This window comes from Eucyclogobius newberryi, unplaced genomic scaffold (genome assembly GCF_026437365.1).
Source record: "Eucyclogobius newberryi isolate DKJ021-1_F unplaced genomic scaffold, fEucNew1.0.hap1 SCAF_29, whole genome shotgun sequence".
Lineage (NCBI taxonomy): Eukaryota > Metazoa > Chordata > Actinopteri > Gobiiformes > Gobiidae > Eucyclogobius > Eucyclogobius newberryi.
The window spans coordinates 718496-736826 of NW_027315934.1; the positions used below are offsets into that span (position 1 = coordinate 718496).

Sequence of the window (18331 nt, forward strand, 5' to 3'; positions counted from 1 at the left end):
CGAAATCGGATAACTTCAGGAAAAATACAAGTGGATATTGTTTTTCAAGTACAAGAGTACAAGAATTTACAGATTGAAAGCCGTTTCGTCCATCATAAACAGCAAACAGGTAGGACATGCGTTTGTAAAAGTTGAGACTTTCTCACAAACTATTGGGAATTGCTTCTTGGCGCATATTATTCAATGACATATTCGTTTTGTTGAGAAAATAACCTTTAAAATTATGTATGGCTTGCTGGTATTGACCATGGAAATAAAAGTGATGATGTAAGAGAATATTTGAGATATGGAAAATGCGCACCGGCGCGCAGGTGGATGGTAACAGGTTAATATTACGCTGAGAATGACAGTACAGGTATTTGCAGAGGATATGACCCTAATGATTGTATAAGTACTTCAGGGAGCTGGACTTCCTGGGAGATCCTGATCCTCCATTTGGTGGACAGTGGGGTCCACTGGCAGGTCCAAGAAACCCTCATCTTCTTCTTCCTCCTGAACATCAAGCTCATCCACGAGCTGAGCAGTCTGCTCTGAATCTGGGTGCATGTCCTGCAGTGCCTGTCCAGTCTGGATGTACAAGTACTGCACCCCAATAAGCTCTCCAGTTAACAGTAAAAGTGTATTTAATGTATTTTAATAAAGTGACTTAATTGAATATTGTTTTTCTTTTTCATTCTATAATTACCAGACATCTCCCTTTGTTTCCTCCCCTGTTTTAATGTACAGGGCAACACCTGCAGGATCCTGGATGCATTTAACATGCTTGCGCTGGACCCGCCAGATGTGCTCCATACGTTCCTGGTCAAACAGGGGAACTCCCATGGAGTCTCTCCCTTTTGGTCCCATCAGCGCCTGTAGCAGCTTCTCCAGCAGCTCAAGTGTGCAGCTCTCTCTTCTGGTCCTCCTCTTGCAGTGAGAGGCCAACTCATCCACTGACAAGAGGTTCTTGATCTCTGCATCACTCTTGTAGGGATGACCTGCTAGTAGAAGCTGCTGCCTTTTGGCATGCATCAACAAAGCTAAATCAGCTGCATCCCACTCAAATATGCACGACGATAGACGTGACATAAATTGTGGGTACAGCTGATGTGCATTTGTTGAGCACGCCTGGGCCAGCCGACGCATGAAGTGCCAGATATCGAGACGGATGGCTGTATTTGGCCACCCGCTGAATCTGGCTTGCAGCTTTGTTGTCCCTGCCTCAACGCAGCACCCACAGTCAACATAAAGTGCTAGCGGTGGATTCACACCAGCCTGCCTGTAGCGCCTGATCAAGCCTGCCACCATCATGTCTAGTCCAGCTCCCTCTTGAGCAGTATGGACACTGATCAGGATCTGGCCATGCTCATTGCCCACAGACGTAACCCAGGCTGCTGTACCCCTGGCCGCTCCTGAAAGTTTCTTTGTGATCTGGAATAAAAAGGAAAGAAAATAGAAGTATACTGACAGTGTAGCTCTTGTACTGTATATCAAATTAAAACTACTGTTAACCTTCTTTGTGGAATCCATCTTTAGGATTGAGCCATAAATGGATGTTATTCTGGCTCTGAAGTCATCCAACCTGGTCAAAATATCCTGGCTATAGACAGATAGGAGCCACTTGCAACTGGGTACCACAGCAGGCTCTGGGGGATCCTGGAAGATGATGGGAATCAGTCCAGGCTGACTTTGAAAGTGGAGGCACTCCTCAGTGTAGTGTGACACTCTGTCCAGCCACTCTTCACTGTGACCCTCCTTCAGCAGTTTAAGCAGCCGTGTTGGACTGTTTCCCAGCCCTCTCTGACGCAAAAGTCGGATGACCCAGATGTCACAAGCAAACCTAATTTATAGAATATTATTTGTGATTACATGTTCTGTCAGCAAGTACATGTGCAAATACCTACTTCCGTGTTAGGATGACCCTAAACTGGGATCTATGGCCATGATCCAGCTGTGAGAGGACAGTTTGGCTCCAAGATACGTGGCTGGCTCTACACTTGGTGCAGGTGAGGGTTTCTGTCACCACGTTGTAGATCCGGTCCACATCCAAAACCCTCCGTGCCCTCTTGTGCAGCCCTGCACCTGTGAGTTGGTGTCCTCCACAGGCAGAGTTGGGACAGACCAGTTTCACCTTCCACAGCTTGAAAGGCATCCAGACAAGGAGTGGATGGGCAAAGAAGTGGTCTGGTGTTGGAGGCTGGTGGAAAACATTGCTTGGCAGTGGAGGAAAATACCAGAGCTCCAGGTGGTCATGGAGCTCTGGCTTGCCTCTGGGGCCCTCTCTGAAAAGAGTCTTATTAAGCCATTTGTGGTCTTCAGGTGGCAAACCCTCAGACCACAAGCGAGGGACTAGGGGCGTTGCCAGGTGTGCCTCAAAGCTGGCAATCTAAAAAAAAAACATACATTTAATTTGATAAAAAACATAATTTAAATGGTTTTATTGTAATAACGATTATTATTAACTTGTACTTACTCGGGCAGCAACAATGGGTCCAGTATCAGGTGCAGCGGATTCAAGACGGTCTCCTTCAGGGTGTCCTGCCTGTTAAATACTGTAAGGTTAACAAAAGCCATGTGTAACATACATGTAATAAGATTCACTATTTTACTTACAGAAACAGCCGTGTTGGGGGAAACCTTAGCTGCAGCATTGACCTGTAAAATAGTAAGTGTGATGGGTATAATATATATTATTAAGTAATTGTATGCATTCATTTTTAAAACGTCGCACCTCCACTGGATATGGCCTTTTTCTTGCAAAGCTGAGGTTGGGCTTGACAGCCTCACTCTGGCTCCCACCAAATCTGGGCTTCGTGAAGTGAAAGGATGTTTGCATGTTAATATGAACATGCTCAACAGGTGATATATGAAATGCTGTATTACTAGTCACTAACCATTGTCAGGTTCGGGTTAGGCCGTCTCTCTGCTGCTAAAAAAGAGGAGCTTGAGGGGATGTGAGGAGATGAACGTAGCACAGGGAGAGCTGGCTTCATGGAGGAGATGGCACTGGGCTGTGAGGAGGTGCTGGGCTGTGAGGAGGTGCTGGGCTGTGAGGAGGAGGTGACAGTAATAGTAGTAGTAGTAGTAGTAGTAGTAGTAATTTCTTTCACCTTCGGAATGTGAAAACCACACAAACATGATGTCTTCACGCCAAACAAAGACATCTGTCCTCGAGCCTGCATTGGACATTTGTCAATCTGTATAAGAAATAAATACCAATGATTTTAAATGACACACAAGGGTAATGTGATGGTATATATCAGATTAATCTCACGCTTACCCTCTGATACAGCTCAAACCATTTCTTCTGCCGAGGAGCTGGTCTGTTGCCTTCACCTGTAGGCCAGGTATGGTTCTCGCAAAACTCTTGAGACTTGTGACCCACTTGTCATGGTCACCGTCTGTCTGGTGATGTATAGTTTGTCTTGTTTTACTCAGTGTTTCTGTTTCTGTCCCTCTTCGTTTTCCCCCCTCCCTTCTTGTTCTCCTCCCTGGTTACCGCCCCTTTGTCTCTCAGGCTCCTCACACCTGTGTGTGGGTTCACAGCTGTATCTGATTGTTAATCACTGGGTGTAGTATATTAGTGTGTGTGTTCTTTGTCTCAGGGCGAGATTGTCTGTGTTGCCCTGTTAGTCCCAGCATTCGAGCGCTTTGATTCTGATTCCCATTTTTGACTTTTGAGTCTGATTCCTGCCTACTCCTCATGATTTCTGTTTGCCGTCGTCAACCCTGGACCGTCCTGAGACAACACTTTTCGCCTATCCCCTGATAACGCTGTCTTGCCTGTGTACCGAACTTGGAACGGACCTGACTACGCCTCTCCTCTGCCCTCAGACATTGCGGTTGCTGGCGCTGCCCACTGCTGGAAGAATCTTTTGTTTGTCGTACTCTTAATCAAGAGATTTAGTTTTTTTCTGTTCCATTATCATTAAAGACTGTTTATTCATCGCCTGTTTCCAGCCCCGTAAATTGGCTCCGTTCTGCCGTTTGTGACACCACTCAGTCGGACATAGGCTCTTTTTTGAAGACATTGTCTTTACAGAAGAAAAGCTTTGATTAGTAGCATGTTAGTCTATATGCTTGAATGTTAATGTCTACATCACAAACATAGTTGTGGAGAGAAACTATTCCTCATAGCAAGTTTTTATAAATGAACAAAAAAAGACTGTTCGTTTACATTTACAAAATACATTTTAAGTCTTACCTATCGCTGTAGTATCGCCCCCAGCTTGTGTATTGTGCTCGTCTGCGCGTGCTAGTGAAAAAGTACCCGTCTCAACATTTCTCCGCGATGATTGGTCAAATGTTCAAGAGGGGAAAACCTTCGCGAAGCAAATTGGCCGCAAATGTTCGAGCTTTGCAACAAGCTGCATCACCATTGGTAACAAATGAGGGCTATCTTATCTGATCCTGGCCGGGGTCTACAGGTTGAGAGGCGAGGCGTGCGAGAGCCTCTAGAACCCGGAGACCGGGCGCTCGATATTCCGCGCCACCATGCCCCTGAAGACGTTTCGCACCTACTCCAGCGCTCTCCGCTTCGACGATCGCGAGACCAGAGAGGCGAGGCGCTCCTCGTCTTCTGGAGCAGGAGGAGGAGGAGACAAGTTGGCGCCCATCAGGGAGCTGGGGGACTTGTGGTGCGACCGACTGCCGCTCATGTACGACCCCGGACCCGAGGTCACCGTGGACAAGTGGCTGGTTCCGTATAGAGGTGTTTTTATTTTTTTAATAAAATAAAAAAAATCTTCTTAATTTTGTTTTTCTTCATAATTTTTTTTAAATTTGAAATAATAAGGAAAACGAAAACAATTGTGTCCTTACAATGAAGACATAAGAGTAAAACAGGCGTGCGCAATTGCGACATCTGCAGGTCAGGCTAGGGAGATGGCATTACTTATTGCATTACTGCAAGGTTATGATTGTCCTCCCACTTGTGAAAGAGGGGGACATTCAAGGGTGATATCGATTAAAGAATTGTTCACGATTTCAAACATGACACACTGCATAAGTGTGGGTATGTATTTTAAGAGTAGATTGGGGCACCAGCCGTATTATCGGCATTTAACAATTCTATGATCAAATATCTAAGTTTATTAATTAATTGGGTGACTGCAGATGTTTCTGCAGGCACCATATGTTCTTGTGTTTTTATTATTGGGTGACTGCAGATATTTCTGCAGGCACCATATGTTCTTGTGTTTTTTTATTATTGGCAGTCACCATCTTTAATTTCTTAATCTTTCCATCTTAATCCCTGTTTTCGGTTGTTTCCACAGTTCAAACCTTTTCAAATGTTTCAAAACTTTTTAAAGTTTTCAAACCCTTTCCAATGTATGATCCGTGCTTTTCAAATTTTGTGTTGTTAGGTTTTGTACTTTTTGAAGTATTTACAAAAGTATTTTTTTCCATTGACTTACATGGGGCCATTATTAAAGTTCAATTTTTTTAAGTTTTTGTAGTTGGATTTTAACAAAAAAAAACATTGTCAAATGAAGGTTTTGGCGGTTCAAGTCCCTCAGAGTGCTACTATGGGCTATTACAGTGACGCAGTTAAAGTACGTGGAGTATTTCCTTCAAAATAAAAGCCCGGCAAAACTACGCATTTGGGTTTTAACAGTAAAAACACTGTCAAATGAAGGTTATAGGGGTTTCAGTCCCTCAGAGTGCTACTATGGGCTATTGTAGTGTTATGGCCCGTTCACACCGCAGACGCCTATTCGCGCGTTATGGCGAAGTTGGACGCCTGTATGTATGAAGACAAACGCAAATAAGCCGCGTTCTCGACGCAGCGGAGCAGAGCCGAAAATAATAAGCAGACGCGTGTTCGCGCATGCGTAGTGGAGGTGTTGTCACTCTGGCTTCTCTAATGGCGGATCAAAGTTGAGAAAGTGCCTTTTGCGTATTTGCTTTTCAAAGCCCAAAAACGACGCTCGGCGGCGTGTCTGGATCCACCAGTGATCCGAGTTGAGTCAATACCATAATTTGCTTCAAGACTGGATAAATCTCGCTCTCAGCTGTAGTTTCGTCTGTCCCGGGTCCTGACTTGTTTTCCCGCATTGGTGCGCGGATATGTACCAGGACAACAATAACTACCGACGCCTGTCCATCTGTCCATCAGGTCAGTACACAAATAATCATGTCTGAGCGCAATAATAAAGTGTATCTGCTGTGTATGTGCTGTGTATGTGCTGTGTATGTGCTGTGTATGTGCTGTGTATCTGCTGTGTATCTGCTGTGTATGTGCTTGTGGTTGTGTATAAAACCAATGAAAAGTACATAGATAGTAAAAATCAAACATAGTTTTCATAGCGTTAATATTTTGTTATAGTGCACCATTTTAAATTTGACTGTGGTATATTTAATGAAAGTACACGTAAACTAAATTTAGGCTATATAGTTATTTGTTTGTTTTATTATTCAGATCTTTTGCCACTGGGGATTTGTACAGGACAATCACCAACAGAGGACTGGACGTCCACAACAGAGGACTGGACGTCCACAACAGAGGACTGGACGTCCACAACAGAGGACTGGACGTCCACAACACAGAGAAGTGTTATTGATAAAGTGTTTTTCATATTTATAGCAAAGACCACATGTTCACTCAAGATTGAGCCCAAATGTCTGGTTGTTTACACAGAATGAGATAAAGTTAAATTAATAAAACAATGAGAAGCTTCTCAACTCTTGAGTTCTCTGTTCTCTTTACTTGCACCCACTTGTGCATTGTAACACTGAAATTTCCCCACTGTGAGGACTAATAAAGGATTATCTCAACTTGTCCTTGTTTGTTTTTGTTTATGATCTTAAATTGTGGTAAATTAAATAAGTACATCTTTAAATAGCCACTGATTTTCCCACAAACTACCCAGTATTATATATATGAAAAAGATGCATGTAAACAGGACACACATTTTATAATATAAAATAATTTATTTTGTGGAAAAATAGAACAGTAAATAACTATATATATATATAAAACGGGTCAAAATGAGAAAAAACACCAAAATGAGTAAATCGAAATAATTCCCCATCATCACTGCACTGTTTCCCCCCAGATTACACAGCAGTGAATTTTAGAGACCTTCACTTAAATATTTCAAATCAGCACGTGTGGTGATTCAGTGCAAGCTCCCAGTCCCGCATTACCTTTGAACCTTGCAGCACTTATAAAATTCAAACAATATTATTTCATCCATCCACACTACCTGCAGGAAGGTGAGACAAAGTGGCCCATTCAGGTGGCCTGGGTTCAACTCCTGGCATGGGAACATCGTGGTCAGCCTTTTGGAAGACTTGAATCCACAGTATGAATAAGACACGCTGTGGGTTGTTAAGAGAGACATAGAAAAATCCCATCCATTTAGGATGCAGCGTGCAATATGCAGTAATCAACCTTTAGCTGTTCGATGCAACGTAGCAGCGGTTGTACTTGAAAGCATCCCTTCACAGGGACTGGAACTCAAATCTAGCTCCTAAGAGCACTTATCCAGATTTTCTGGAGCGGGACAACACAAACTCAGAGCTGCTTGATAGTGCTTCCAAACCCCATTAAAAAAGCCTGTATTAAAGATCAAGACGTGGCTCTATTTGGCTGAACCAAAAGAAAAATACAAATCCCGAGCTATGTGCTTCTCTCCATTACATGCAGAACCAAGCACATTTAGATATTAAAAATGCTTGCTTAAAAGCTGGTGACCCAACTATGCACTGTACCTTAACCTCTCAAACATCAATGAGGCTTATGTTACAATTCAATCTGTTACACTTGATCTTTATATTTCTCATATGGTCTAGGGGTTAGAATTTCTAGTTCTCGCCGAGGCAGCCTGGGCGACATTCCCAACTTCCAGTATGGGTATGTCTCGCCAAACCTGAGCTTAGAATGCTTAGTAAAACATGCTGTCTCCATGAATTCATGGAGAGTTAAATCTGGCAATGTAATTGCGCTAGTTTCAGATAATAATGTGGATAATTTCAAAAAGTCTAAATGTGTATTGTTGTTGTGGTCGAGAGGTTAAGGCGATGGACTTGAAATCCATTGGGATTCCTGTCAGCAACGTGTGTTTAGCAGCACAGATTTTGAGGTTTCGTTCTATTCTATAAACCAGCATGTTTGCTGATGTTTAATTTGGGAGCCTTTCTTTAAGAACGAGGGCATGTATGAAATCCTTGGTTCAATCCCCTGCATCTCCATTCAATATTCTGTTGATGGCACAAAGTGAAAAGTGTTGACTCCAAGTCTTGCTTGGACAAAAATCATGACAGGCAAGAGATGGTTATGTAGCTCAGTGTTAGAGCACAGTCTTTCGTAGCAAGATCCCAGTTCCACATTTCTTTAAATTTAGATTTCATATTTTGAAGCAATTTGAGTCTATTAGACGTATACAGCCCCATGGGCATTACGCACTGGCCTCTTGAACCAAGGATTGTGGTTTTGAGTCCCCTGATCATAGGCATTCAGCAGAGTGGCGCAGCGGAAGCGTGCTGGGCCCATAACCCAGAGGTCGATGGATCGAAACCATCCTCTGCTAGAATTTTTTTACTTGCATTATTGGGATTGTCAATCCAAATTGACCAAGCTAGTCAGTAATGTGTTGGATGATGGAAGCCGATCTTCAGCGCAAGCTCCCAGTTCCACATTTGCTTAGAATCTAGCAGCACATTTCTTTTATCCATCCTACATTGTTATTTCTTTTTTGGGGAAAAGGATAGCTGAGTAGTGAAAGAAGATGTAGGTCAAAAAAGACCCATGATTAGACATTTTGAAGCAATTTGAGTCTATTATGGGTACATAACCCCATAAGTAATATGCACAGGATACTAGCCTCCAAAATCCAGGATTGTGGATTTCAGGTCCACGGTCTAATAGGCTGAGCCACAAGGAAAATACAAATCACTAGACTTGTTGCACGTGGAATGGGCTTATATCTATTACATACAGAACTGTTCCTTAACTCTCAAGCATCAATGAAGCCTTCTTTACCATTAAATCAGCTCTTACCTTCTCAAATCCTTCCCATATCGTCTAGCAGTAAGGATTCCTGGCTCTCATCCAGGTGGCCCGGGTTCAACTCCCGGTATGGGAATATCTAGTCTGTCCTGCTGGAACACTTGTAGCTGGATTATGTACAAGACTCGCAGTGGTTACGAGTACATTCAAGCTGGACAGAGGTGAAGAGAGGCATAGAAACATGGTATCAATTTGGGCGCAGCGTGTAAAAGTTTGTAATCAACCTTTAGCTTTTCTATGCATCTATAGACTAGCAGGTTGGTTGGTGTTTCTTTTTGGAGCATTTCTAGACAAAGTGGGTCAGCGGTAGAGCGCATACTTTGCTTAATTTGGGATCAGTCATGTTTTCCAGCAATTCTTGACTGGACAAGCATATCTTGATTTTTCTATTGGTCTCACGCTTTCACTGTAATTTTCCAAAGATGCAGTATTGTGGTGGCAAGGTGGTCAAGCTGATGGGCAAGAAATCCATTGGCATTGCTTCATATTTCTTAGAACCCTGCTGGAAACATACCTTTCTCTTCCCCCTGACCAGCAAAGGATGCCACCTGCTTAACAGTACTTGATTTGTAAATATATAGGTACAGGAACACTTGTGGACTGGGTGATCAGGCCAAAAAAGTTACTGAAACACACAAAAAGTGACGCACATGTAAGTAAAGTAACAATGGGACAAACCTTTGTGTCATAACAAGTCAAATTGGAATTTAAAAAAAAAAAAAAAAAAAATTGAATTGAATTGAATTGTCTATCTCTATTGTTTGTTGTGAACACAATATGAGCTCAACAGATGAAGCTTTTATTTCAGTATGCAAGAGGGGCACAGTAAAGTCATGGAGCTTTAAAGCACCAACAGCATGCTCAAAGTCAATGAGAGTTTGCATGAAACACACAGCTGGTTTCACTGGGGATCGAACCCAGGACCTTCTGCGTGCAAAGCAGATGTGATGACCTCTACACAATGAAACCACAGAGCATGTGCCTGCATCCTACATGGCTGCTCTCTTTGATTTGCCCTGTCTAGTAAATCTACTATTTGTTTTGCAAGTCCTTTGTGTAACTGTCTTTCACATAGCTCAAATTGGAGCTACATTAGAAAGGTGCAGAACTACACGAACATTGATCAAGACTAGGTAATCAGGATCTACTTTTATTTATTAGCCAAAATATGGAAATCATAAGCAATTTTACAAATAATTGCACTATTAAATGCACACAGACATAGCACATGAGGGCAAGGGTAGACACGACTTGGATCAAAATGTTACCTTAGCAAAAAGTAGCTGTATAGAAATGAACTTTGGCAAAAATGATCAGAATGAAAAATACTCACACACAAAGAAAGTACCCATACAAAAATATTCAATTCAATTGGGGGCGAAGCTAAAACTACAATCCAACTATGAAGCACTTTCTGTGAATTGCAGACAGACAGTGGCTCTGGTTGAGGTCTAATTGGAAATAAAACTTGGAACAAGAGTCATGATTGCTGCAGTACAATTCCTATTTTTGACAAGACAACCCAAATGAGGAACATGAAGAAGCACAAGTGGTGACAATAAAATGGTTCATTTATTTGCCTGTGCTGACAACGCAATGGATCCTCTTCACATGTCTTCATGGCTGCCTCTGGGCTGTTGTGCTAGCTAAGGTGAGTGAATGGCCAATGTATGTACAGTATGCCATTGCCATATGATGCGTCCATCAGTCGGTAGAGCATCAGACTTTTAATCTGAGGGTCCAGGGTTCAAGTCCCTGTTCAGGTGACTCTTCATGTGTGGTTGAAGAACTGTAAAATTTGATGTGGAAAAAAGGTCTTTCCAAGTTTCTTTACAAATGCTTATCTTGTATATCTCCCAAGATTTTCAGTCTCTTTACAGTTATTAAACCAACTTTTAATAACTCCTGCCGACTTGTTGACAGAATTTGGGGTGGAATGACGCAACAATCTTCACATTGTCCCCCTACGTAAAAAACACCCTTGAACGTGTGTTTTAAATCATATCAGATTGATTACCAACCCACCTCAAAGTTACCTAGAGAGATTGTGCACACGCATTTCCATTGGCATTCAGCAAATATCAAATGCTTGGGGTGTATAAGTAGGTTCCTGTTTAAGACATGAACCCACCAGCTGTCCTTACCAAAATAACTCATTTGGCAGAGCGATAGACTGAAGATCTAGAAGTCCCTGGTTCATCCCCAGATTTCTGCATGTGAACATAGAAAGTGCATTTATTTAAACCTTGTTGAAAGAATTAGAGGACTGAATGAAAGATACAAGATGATAGGTACGCTGTAGCTATTGAACACAATATGAGCTCAACAGATGAAGCTTTTATTTCAGTATGCAAGAGGGGAACAGTAAAGTCATGGAGCTTTAAAGCACCAACAGCATGCTCAAAGTCAATGAGAGTTTGCATGAAACACACAGCTGGTTTCACTGGGGATCGAACCCAGGACCTTCTGCGTGTAAAGCAGATGTGATGACCTCTACACAATGAAACCACAGGGAATGTGCCTGCATCCTACATGGCTGCTCTCTTTGATTTGCCCTGTTGAGTAAATCTACTATTTGTTTTGCAAGTCCTTTGTGTAACTGTCTTTCACATAGCTCAAATTGGAGCTACATTATAAAGGTGCAGAACTACACGAACGTTGATCAAGACTAGGTAATCAGGATCTACTTTTATTTATTAGCCAAAATATGAAAATCATAAGCAATTTTACAAATAATTGCACTATTAAATGCACACAGACATAGCACATGAGGGCAAGGGTAGACACGACTTGGATCAAAATGTTACCTGAGCAAAAAGTAGCCGTATAGAAATGAACTCTGGCAAAAATGATCAGAATGAAAAATACTCACACACAAAGAAAGTACCCATACAAAAATATTCAATTCAAGTGGGGGCGAAGCTAAAACTACAATCCAACTATGAAGCACTTTCTGTGAATTGCAGACAGACAGTGACTCTGGTTGAGGTCTAATTGGAAATAAAACTTGGAACAAGAGTCATGATTGCTGCAGTACAATTCCTATTTTTGACAAGACAAACCAAATGAGGAGCATGAAGAAGCACAAGTGGTGACAATAAAATGGTTCATTTATTTGCCTGTGCTGACAACGCAATGGATCCTCTTCACGTGTCTTCATGGCTGCCTCTGGGCTGTTGTGCTGGCTAAGGTGAGAGAATGGCCAATGTATGTACTGTATGCCATTGCCATATGATGCGTCCATCAGTCGGTAGAGCATCAGACTTTTAATCTGAGGGTCCAGGGTTCAAGTCCCTGTTCAGGTGACTCTTCATGTGTGGTTGAAGAACTGTAAAATTTGATGTGGAAAAAGGTCTTTCCAAGTTTCTTTACAAATGCTTATCTTGTATATCTCCCAAGATTTTTAGTCTCTTTACAGTTATTAAACCAACTTTTAATAACTCCTGCCGACATGTTGACAGAATTTGGGGTGGAATGACGCAACAATCTTCACATTGTCCCCCTACGTAAAAAACACCCTTGAACATGTGTTTTAAATCATATCAGATTGATAACCAACCCACAGCAAAGTTACCTAGAGAGATTGTGCACACGCATTTCCATTGGCATTCAGCAAATATCAAATGCTTGGGGTGTATAAGTAGGTTCCTGTTTAAGACATGAACCCACCAGCTGTCCTTACCAAAATAACTTATTTGGCAGAGCGATAGACTGAAGATCTAGAAGTCCCTGGTTCATCCCCAGATTTCTGCATGTGAACATAGAAAGCGCATTTATTTAAACCTTGTTGAAAGAATTAGAGGACTGAATGAAAGATACAAGATGAGAGGTACGCTGTAGCTATTGAACACAATATGAGCTCAACAGATGAAGCTTTTATTTCAGTATGCAAGAGGGGAACAGTAAAGTCATGGAGCTTTAAAGCACCAACAGCATGATCAAAGTCAATGAGAGTTTGCATGAAACACACAGCTGGTTTCACTGGGGATCGAACCCAGGACCTTCTGCGTGTAAAGCAAATATGATGACCTCTACACAATGAAACCACAGAGCATGCGCCTGCATCCTACATGGCTGCTCTCTTTGATTTGCCCTGTTGAGTAAATCTACTATTTGTTTTGCAAGTCCTTTGTGTAACTGTCTTTCACATAGCTCAAATTGGAGCTACATTATAAAGGTGCAGAACTACACGAACATTGATCAAGACTAGGTAATCAGGATCTACTTTTATTTATTAGCCAAAATATGAAAATCATAAGCAATTTTACAAATAATTGCACTATTAAATGCACACAGACATAGCACATGAGGGCAAGGGTAGACACGACTTGGATAAAAATGTTACCTTAGCAAAAAGTAGCTGTATAGAAATGAACTCCCGCAAAAATTATCAGAATGAAAAATACTCACACACAAAGAAAGTACCCATACAAAAATATTCAATTCAGGTGGGGTGAAGCTAAAACTACAATCCAACTATGAAGCACTTTCTGTGAAATGCAGACAGACAGTGGCTCTGGTTGAGGTCTAATTGGAAATAAAACTTGGAACAAGAGTCATGATTGCTGCAGTACAATTCCTATTTTTGACAAGACAACCCAAATGAGGAACATGAAGAAGCACAAGTGGTGACAATAAAATGGTTCATTTATTTGCCTGTGCTGACAACGCAATGGATCCTCTTCACGTGTCTTCATGGCTGCCTCTGGGCTGTTGTGCTGGCTAAGGTGAGAGAATGGCCAATGTATGTACTGTATGCCATTGCCATATGATGCGTCCATCAGTCGGTAGAGCATCAGACTTTTAATCTGAGGGTCCAGGGTTCAAGTCCCTGTTCAGGTGACTCTTCATGTGTGGTTGAAGAACTGTAAAATTTGATGTGGAAAAAGGTCTTTCCAAGTTTCTTTACAAATGCTTATCTTGTATATCTCCCAAGATTTTTAGTCTCTTTACAGTTATTAAACCAACTTTTAATAACTCCTGCCGACTTGTTGACAGAATTTGGGGTGGAATGACGCAACAATCTTCACATTGTCCCCCTACGTAAAAAACACCCTTGAACGTGTGTTTTAAATCATATCAGATTGATAACCAACCCACAGCAAAGTTACCTAGAGAGATTGTGCACACGCATTTCCATTGGCATTCAGCAAATATCAAATGCTTGGGGTGTATAAGTAGGTTCCTGTTTAAGACATGAACCCACCAGCTGTCCTTACCAAAATAACTCATTTGGCAGAGCGATAGACTGAAGATCTAGAAGTCCCTGGTTCATCCCCAGATTTCTGCATGTGAACATAGAAAGCGCATTTATTTAAACCTTGTTGAAAGAATTAGAGGACTGAATGAAAGATACAAGATGATAGGTACGCTGTAGCAATTGAACACAATATGAGCTCAACAGATAAAGCTTTTATTTCAGTATGCAATAGGGGCAGAGTAAAGTCATGGAGCTTTAAAGCACCAACAGCATCCTCAAAGTCAATGAGAGTTTGCATGAAACACACAGCTGGTTTCACTGGGGATCGAACCCAGGACCTTCTGCGTGTAAAGCAGATGTGATGACCTCAACACAATGAAACCACAGAGCATCCGCCTGCATCCTACATGGCTGCTCTCTTTGATTTGCCCTGTCTAGTAAATCTACTATTTGTTTTGCAAGTCCTTTGTGTAACTGTCTTTCACATAGCTCAAATTGGAGCTACATTATAAAGGTGCAGAACTACACGAACATTGATCAAGACTAGGTAATCAGGATCTACTTTTATTTATTAGCCAAAATATGAAAATCATAAGCAATTTTACAAATAATTGCACTATTAAATGCACACAGACATAGCACATGAGGGCAAGGGTAGACACGACTTGGATCAAAATGTTACCTTAGCAAAAAGTAGCTGTATAGAAATGAACTCTGGCAAAAATGATCAGAATGAAAAATACTCACACACAAAGAAAGTACCCATACAAAAATATTCAATTCAAGTGGGGGCGAAGCTAAAACTACAATCCGACTATGAAGCACTTTCTGTGAATTGCAGACAGACAGTGGCTCTGGTTGAGGTCTAATTGGAAATAAAACTTGGAACAAGAGTCATGATTGCTGCAGTACAATTCCTATTTTTGACAAGACAACCCAAATGAGGAGCATGAAGAAGCACAAGTGGTGACAATAAAATGGTTCATTTATTTGCCTGTCAACGCAATGGATCCTCTTCACGTGTCTTCATGGCTGCCTCTGGGCTGTTGTGCTGGCTAAGGTGAGTGAATGGCCAATGTATGTACTGTATGCCATTGCCATATGATGCGTCCATCAGTCGGTAGAGCATCAGACTTTTAATCTGAGGGTCCAGGGTTCAAGTCCCTGTTCAGGTGACTCTTCATGTGTGGTTGAAGAACTGTAAAATTTGATGTGGAAAAAAGGTCTTTCCAAGTTTCTTTACAAATGCTTATCTTGTATATCTCCCAAGATTTTTAGTCTCTTTACAGTTATTAAACCAACTTTTAATAACTCCTGCCGACTTGTTGACAGAATTTGGGGTGGAATGACGCAACAATCTTCACATTGTCCCCCTACGTAAAAAACACCCTTGAACGTGTGTTTTAAATCATATCAGATTGATAACCAACCCACAGCAAAGTTACCCAAAGAGATTGTGCACACGCATTTACATTGGCATTCAGCAAATATCAAATGCTTGGGGTGTATAAGTAGGTTCCTGTTTAAGACATGAACCTACCAGCTGTCCTTACCAAAATAACTCATTTGGCAGAGCGATAGACTGAAGATCTAGAAGTCCCTGGTTCATCCCCAGATTTCTGCATGTGAACATAGAAAGCGCATTTATTTAAACCTTGTTGAAAGAATTAGAGGACTGAATGAAAGATACAAGATGAGAGGTACGCTGTAGCTATTGAACACAATATGAGCTCAACAGATGAAGCTTTTATTTCAGTATGCAAGAGGGGAACAGTAAAGTCATGGAGCTTTAAAGCACCAACAGCATGATCAAAGTCAATGAGAGTTTGCATGAAACACACAGCTGGTTTCACTAGGGATCGAACCCAGGACCTTCTGCGTGTAAAGCAAATATGATGACCTCTACACAATGAAACCACAGAGCATGCGCCTGCATCCTACATGGCTGCTCTCTTTGATTTGCCCTGTTGAGTAAATCTACTATTTGTTTTGCAAGTCCTTTGTGTAACTGTCTTTCACATAGCTCAAATTGGAGCTACATTATAAAGGTGCAGAACTACACGAACATTGATCAAGACTAGGTAATCAGGATCTACTTTTATTTATTAGCCAAAATATGAAAATCATAAGCAATTTTACAAATAATTGCACTATTAAATGCACACAGACATAGCACATGAGGGCAAGGGTAGACACGACTTGGATAAAAATGTTACCTTAGCAAAAAGTAGCTGTATAGAAATGAACTCCCGCAAAAATTATCAGAATGAAAAATACTCACACACAAAGAAAGTACCCATACAAAAATATTCAATTCAGGTGGGGTGAAGCTAAAACTACAATCCAACTATGAAGCACTTTCTGTGAAATGCAGACAGACAGTGGCTCTGGTTGAGGTCTAATTGGAAATAAAACTTGGAACAAGAGTCATGATTGCTGCAGTACAATTCCTATTTTTGACAAGACAACCCAAATGAGGAACATGAAGAAGCACAAGTGGTGACAATAAAATGGTTCATTTATTTGCCTGTGCTGACAACGCAATGGATCCTCTTCACGTGTCTTCATGGCTGCCTCTGGGCTGTTGTGCTGGCTAAGGTGAGAGAATGGCCAATGTATGTACTGTATGCCATTGCCATATGATGCGTCCATCAGTCGGTAGAGCATCAGACTTTTAATCTGAGGGTCCAGGGTTCAAGTCCCTGTTCAGGTGACTCTTCATGTGTGGTTGAAGAACTGTAAAATTTGATGTGGAAAAAGGTCTTTCCAAGTTTCTTTACAAATGCTTATCTTGTATATCTCCCAAGATTTTTAGTCTCTTTACAGTTATTAAACCAACTTTTAATAACTCCTGCCGACTTGTTGACAGAATTTGGGGTGGAATGACGCAACAATCTTCACATTGTCCCCCTACGTAAAAAACACCCTTGAACGTGTGTTTTAAATCATATCAGATTGATAACCAACCCACAGCAAAGTTACCTAGAGAGATTGTGCACACGCATTTCCATTGGCATTCAGCAAATATCAAATGCTTGGGGTGTATAAGTAGGTTCCTGTTTAAGACATGAACCCACCAGCTGTCCTTACCAAAATAACTCATTTGGCAGAGCGATAGACTGAAGATCTAGAAGTCCCTGGTTCATCCCCAGATTTCTGCATGTGAACATAGAAAGCGCATTTATTTAAACCTTGTTGAAAGAATTAGAGGACTGAATGAAAGATACAAGATGATAGGTACGCTGTAGCAATTGAACACAATATGAGCTCAACAGATAAAGCTTTTATTTCAGTATGCAATAGGGGCAGAGTAAAGTCATGGAGCTTTAAAGCACCAACAGCATCCTCAAAGTCAATGAGAGTTTGCATGAAACACACAGCTGGTTTCACTGGGGATCGAACCCAGGACCTTCTGCGTGTAAAGCAGATGTGATGACCTCAACACAATGAAACCACAGAGCATCCGCCTGCATCCTACATGGCTGCTCTCTTTGATTTGCCCTGTTGAGTAAATCTACTATTTGTTTTGCAAGTCCTTTGTGTAACTGTCTTTCACATAGCTCAAATTGGAGCTACATTATAAAGGTGCAGAACTACACGAACATTGATCAAGACTAGGTAATCAGGATCTACTTTTATTTATTAGCCAAAATATGAAAATCATAAGCAATTTTACAAATAATTGCACTATTAAATGCACACAGACATAGCACATGAGGGCAAGGGTAGACACGACTTGGATCAAAATGTTACCTTAGCAAAAAGTAGCTGTATAGAAATGAACTCTGGCAAAAATGATCAGAATGAAAAATACTCACACACAAAGAAAGTACCCATACAAAAATATTCAATTCAAGTGGGGGCGAAGCTAAAACTACAATCCGACTATGAAGCACTTTCTGTGAATTGCAGACAGACAGTGGCTCTGGTTGAGGTCTAATTGGAAATAAAACTTGGAACAAGAGTCATGATTGCTGCAGTACAATTCCTATTTTTGACAAGACAACCCAAATGAGGAGCATGAAGAAGCACAAGTGGTGACAATAAAATGGTTCATTTATTTGCCTGTCAACGCAATGGATCCTCTTCACGTGTCTTCATGGCTGCCTCTGGGCTGTTGTGCTGGCTAAGGTGAGTGA

General features: G+C 41.4%; 1 long non-coding RNA gene, 7 other non-coding genes and 1 pseudogene across 8 annotated transcripts; 2 read left to right on the forward strand and 7 right to left on the reverse strand.

The window, feature by feature from the left end:
- Window positions 1–2454: 2454 nt before the first annotated feature.
- Window positions 2455–2786, reverse strand: LOC140373037 (uncharacterized). Its single transcript, XR_011929021.1, has 3 exons — window positions 2711–2786; window positions 2593–2634; window positions 2455–2521 (listed from the first exon to the last, which is right to left on the reverse strand). It is a non-coding gene; the product is annotated as an uncharacterized lncRNA (long non-coding RNA).
- A 1484-nt stretch (window positions 2787–4270) lies between these two features.
- Window positions 4271–18331, forward strand: part of LOC140373040 (piggyBac transposable element-derived protein 4-like) — a 48257-nt pseudogene continuing 34196 nt past the window's right edge.
- On the forward strand, window positions 8997–9068 carry trnae-cuc (transfer RNA glutamic acid (anticodon CUC)). The gene has a single exon. It is a non-coding gene; the product is annotated as a tRNA-Glu (tRNA).
- trnaa-ugc (transfer RNA alanine (anticodon UGC)) lies at window positions 9889–9961 on the reverse strand. Its single transcript has one exon. It is a non-coding gene; the product is annotated as a tRNA-Ala (tRNA).
- trnav-uac (transfer RNA valine (anticodon UAC)) lies at window positions 11428–11500 on the reverse strand. Its single transcript has one exon. It is a non-coding gene; the product is annotated as a tRNA-Val (tRNA).
- trnav-uac (transfer RNA valine (anticodon UAC)) lies at window positions 12966–13038 on the reverse strand. The gene has a single exon. It is a non-coding gene; the product is annotated as a tRNA-Val (tRNA).
- On the reverse strand, window positions 14503–14575 carry trnav-uac (transfer RNA valine (anticodon UAC)). The gene has a single exon. It is a non-coding gene; the product is annotated as a tRNA-Val (tRNA).
- On the reverse strand, window positions 16037–16109 carry trnav-uac (transfer RNA valine (anticodon UAC)). The gene has a single exon. It is a non-coding gene; the product is annotated as a tRNA-Val (tRNA).
- On the reverse strand, window positions 17574–17646 carry trnav-uac (transfer RNA valine (anticodon UAC)). The gene has a single exon. It is a non-coding gene; the product is annotated as a tRNA-Val (tRNA).